The sequence below is a fragment of the Diabrotica virgifera genome, chromosome 8 (genome assembly GCF_917563875.1).
Source record: "Diabrotica virgifera virgifera chromosome 8, PGI_DIABVI_V3a".
NCBI classification, from domain to species: domain Eukaryota; kingdom Metazoa; phylum Arthropoda; class Insecta; order Coleoptera; family Chrysomelidae; genus Diabrotica; species Diabrotica virgifera.
Genome location: NC_065450.1, coordinates 53,122,159 through 53,126,714, shown reverse-complemented (window position 1 = coordinate 53,126,714; position 4,556 = coordinate 53,122,159). Strand labels below are relative to the sequence as shown.

At 28.7% G+C, this 4,556-nt stretch overlaps 1 long non-coding RNA gene across 1 annotated transcript; it reads left to right on the top strand.

The window, feature by feature from the left end:
* Window positions 1-520: 520 nt before the first annotated feature.
* On the top strand, window positions 521-1,264 carry LOC126889806 (uncharacterized). Its single transcript, XR_007700179.1, has 2 exons — window positions 521-976; window positions 1,078-1,264. It is a non-coding gene; the product is annotated as an uncharacterized LOC126889806 (long non-coding RNA).
* The last annotated feature ends 3,292 nt before the right edge of the window (window positions 1,265-4,556 follow it).

The window sequence follows — 4,556 nt, the reverse complement described above, 5'->3', positions numbered from 1 at the left end:
AATTCAAGTATTGTAACTTAGCTCTAATCTCTTTGTACTTATTTTCTAGAAATTGAAGTATTGCAAAATAATTTAAAATGGCACAAAAGGCGATCAATCGAATCGACAGAAGTAATATTATGGTAAAAACCAAAGAATATTCTGCATTTTTGTAAGTTTTGCCAATATTTATTTATCTATATAAATTGAAAAAATATGCAAATGCACATGCAAGTATGTAAATACATATCTGACCCCTATTAATTATACCGATAAACGTAAAATATTGTTTGCGTGTCTAAAATAAGCTTAATTTTATTCTTGCTCTAATTAAATTATTAAATGATACATTAGAATTAAAATATCTACATAAGAATTCGCGAAGGAAAAGCAGAACAAAACAAAAAAGAAACTCCTACACTTCACTTCGGGACTAAGTTCCAAAGCAGCTCAATACAATAAAAAGGCATCAAGCAAATTCAATTACTGAAATGGCGAAGCAATAACATTGGCATAGCAAATAGCCAGTCTCTGACTTGCGGTTAGCGAAAACCAAATACTTTGGCTTCGGAGCTTCTAGACAATTGACAGTTATAAATTATTGGGGACTTAGAAATTTTACACCCGTATTTTGAATTTCTCTAATAGATGGTTTGTTTAAACCCCAAATTTTCCTTTAAGGTTTTTTCTTATTAATTGAAAACAATCATTTTTGTTTAAGAATATTTTTATTATGTGAAATATTTATGTTTTTCTTTGGTAGTAGGTACCGTCTATTTATGAACCTTGGTAGGTACCTACTGTTTTTGATGTGGTAATAATATAACTTTCATAATATGGTTAATTATTTGACTGTAATTTATAACTTTCCTATGGTTAATTATTTTATAGAGAAATTCAAAATACTGGTAAAATTGTTAAGTCCCCAAGAGGCCAAGAGGTACCGAACTATAAGTAACATATCCTATACATACATATAGGTACATATTATTATAAGGTACCTACATGACAAAGTTTTTTATTTAAAATATTGCTAATATGTACTATAATATAATTAGGTTAATAAGTATATTTTGAATTTCATTTACATTTATATAGATAATCTACAAAGCGAAGTGAGGTTTTTCATTTACTGCCTTAAACTCAATGATGTATAAGTTGTATATGATGTATAAGTAGTATAGGTACAATATATATACTTTTCAAATTGCCCGCCAAATCCAGAGAACTGTCAATTGTCTAGAAGCTCCGAAGCAAAGTATTTGGTTTTCTCTAGACGCAAGTCCAGTCTCTGCTGCTGCTGTTGCTGCTCGCTCTAGCTGTAGCGATGCTGCTTTCTACATATTATGCAGCACGAGTAGTAGTAACCTGCTTCGGCCGCGTTGCCAGACTTTTTGCATACAATTTGGTTATTCATTTAGGGGAACAAATCAAAATGAGTGCAGTTAGAGTAATTACATTTTACGAGAATTCGAAATATTTGTAACAAGAAACTTTGTATGTTTGAATATTGAATATATATGTTCTAAAGAAAATACCAGAAAAACTGATAACGCGTAATAAAATTTATATTTTTAGTGCAGTCACTTAAGGTGAATATGAGCTATTACCTCCGATTTCGTTGAACCTCCATCGATTTGCACGAAATTTGGTGAGTGGTTAGAGGATATCTCAAGGAACAAAGGTGACATGGTGCCAACTTGCGCTTTTACCCTGGGGGTGGATGCCACTCCTCCTCGGGGGTGAAAATTATTTTATAAAAAATAACCCCACAATTCGATAGAGCGACAAATTATAAGCAAAATTTGTTATATAAAGTTATTAAAATAAATCAAAACTTTTTGAGTTATTAAAGACCAAAGATTTTAATTTTTCGTGAGAAAAATGCATGTTTTTAACCGATTTTTCATAAATAACTCAAAAACTATAAGTTTTTACAAAAAAGTTATTATTGTCAAAATTGAGGCTAATAAAAAATCAAATAAATTCCTTACTAGAAAAACCTTTCAGTGTTAACTGAAAGTGAGTTATAGGTAATTGAATGTATATTTCTTTCATCGAGTACCCAAATCTAAGTATTCAAACTTAAATACCGGGACAATGATGCATTTTATAACATAAACTTATTAAACATTTGTCAAAGCTAATTGAAATATCGATTAAATATGTGCTCGAACAAGTTGATAGCATTAAAGTTTATGCACCAAAAATGTTTCAAAATGTATCTTTTAAAAATTTTTCTAAAAAATGTTATTGTTTTTTTTTTTGTAAATAACTCCGTTAAATTTTAAAGTAGCAAGTTCATCTAATAACTGGTTAAAATTTTATTCCAAGAGCTATTAAAAAACGTCAAAATAGTCATTTATACCTCTTACTTTTTTAAAAATAAAAGGTTAAATGGCCCCGGTTACATGGTTCTCGCAGCAAAATTGAAATTTTAAACGTTTCTATCTCAGTTATTTTTTACTCTACGAAAATAGTAAAATGGGTAAAGTATTTGTTACGGAAAAAACTAAAATTTAGTTATTTATTATTTTTTACGTATATTGAGTATTTTTGGAGTTATTATCAAAAGAAAATGAAAAGTACGATAATTCTAAAAATTCTGATTTTTTTAAATTATACCTTTTTTTCAAAAATATGCATTCTAAACCGGACAAATTTGTTGAAATAATTAACTATGATATCATAAAGAAATTCTTGTGAGGATTACTACAAATTTTAATTTTTGCGGAAATGGCGTATGTTTAGTTTTTAATTTTTCCTAAAAAAATCGAAAGGGTTCTCTTATTTTCATCATAACTTGCTTAATTTTGATGCTATTAACTTCTACTGAAGCTCATTTGATAGGTATTCCGAAGTACTTTGACAAGTGTTTAACAAGTATATTCTATAAAATGCATCGTTTTCCCGTTATGTAAGCTTGAATACTTAGATTTGAGTACTCGTCGAAAAAAATATACATTCAATTACCCATAACTCACTTTAAAATAACATTAGTTTAGTTCTTTAAGTAGGGAGTGTATTAAATTTTTTATTATCTTTAATTTTGGTAATAATAGCTTTTTTACAAAAGCTTATAGTTTTTGAGTAATACGTGAAAAACAGCTTTAAAACATGCATTTTTTTAAGAAAAAATAAAATCTTTGATATTTAATAACTCAAAAAGTATTGATTTATGTTAATAACTTTATATAACAAATTTTGCTTAGAAGTTGCACCTCTATGGATTTCTGGTATTATTTTTAATAAAAAAATTTCACCCCCGAGAAGGGGTGGCAACCACCCCCAAGGTAAAAGCGTAAGTTAACATCATGTCACCTTTGTTCCTTGAAGTATCTTCTAACTACTTACCAATTTTCATGAAAATCGATGAAGGTTCAACGAAATCGGAGGTGAAAACCTTCAGTGACTCCACTATTTCAAATATACGCCAGTCAATGGGAGCAAAAATAGGATATTACCTCCGAATTCTATCCTACTGCATGGATTTTAATGAAATTTTGGGAATATCCTCTACTTATCTCCTCATTCAAAGTCTACCCTATGCAAATGTGCGCTTTTATCTTGGGGGTGGTTCCCACCCCTTCTCGGGAGTGGAAAATTTTTTGGTGAAAATAACCACAAAAGTGACTAGAGAACCTAATTCTAAGCAAAAACTGTTCTATAATTTTTTTTGAAAACTCAATACTTTTTGAGTTTTTCGCGATTAGAAATTGGCCATTTTCATTGAAAAGTAACACCTTTTCGAACGGTTTTTTGCGAATACCTTAAAAAATATATATCTAACTAAAAAAACTATATAAAACAATTTTGTAGCTTATAAAAAACAAAGAGATTTGTTCCTTCATAAGTCTTCTAGTTATAATACAAAAAGAGATATGGTAGGTGAAAAGAGTTTGTTTTTTTGCTGCATGCTCAAGTCGATTTATTCAACTTGAAATAACAGAGAAACGGTCGATTTTAGGTGTATAATGATATAATAACTTTTGTAGTGCTTCAAAAGGCATTTAAAGAGCAATATTAAATGTCGATTGCATTCAAACTAAGAAATGAGATATGCTAAAAAAATTGATGACTAATGTATTTTAAGAAAAAATGAGAAGTATATTTAACTCCTCATCCACCATAATTTAAATGCATCGTTTTTCTTCTACAATACCTTTTATTATAGTTTTATTTCTATGTTCAAAAAGTTGGACGGGTTTAAAATGAATGGTTTTTGTAAAAAAATAAGATCAAATTAGATAGCGCATTTTTAAATTTTCTTAAAAATCTTCCTTTTTCTCCATGTAACTTGAAAATAATAAGAGATACACTAATGAAAAACCAAAACAAAATTTTTGCCTAAAAAGCCAACATTTTTGTTCGGTATACTTTTTCGTATCTCTTTTTATTTTCGAGTTACATGGAGAAAAAGAAAGATTGTTAGGAAAATTTAAAAATGCGCTCTATAATTTGATCCTATTTTTTACTTTATCGTACTATATACGTAGTATAGTATATTATAGATAAAGTTATAGGATCGTGCAAAAAATTTTTTTTCAGATTTCACTTTTTTTCGACGTTTTGAGTCC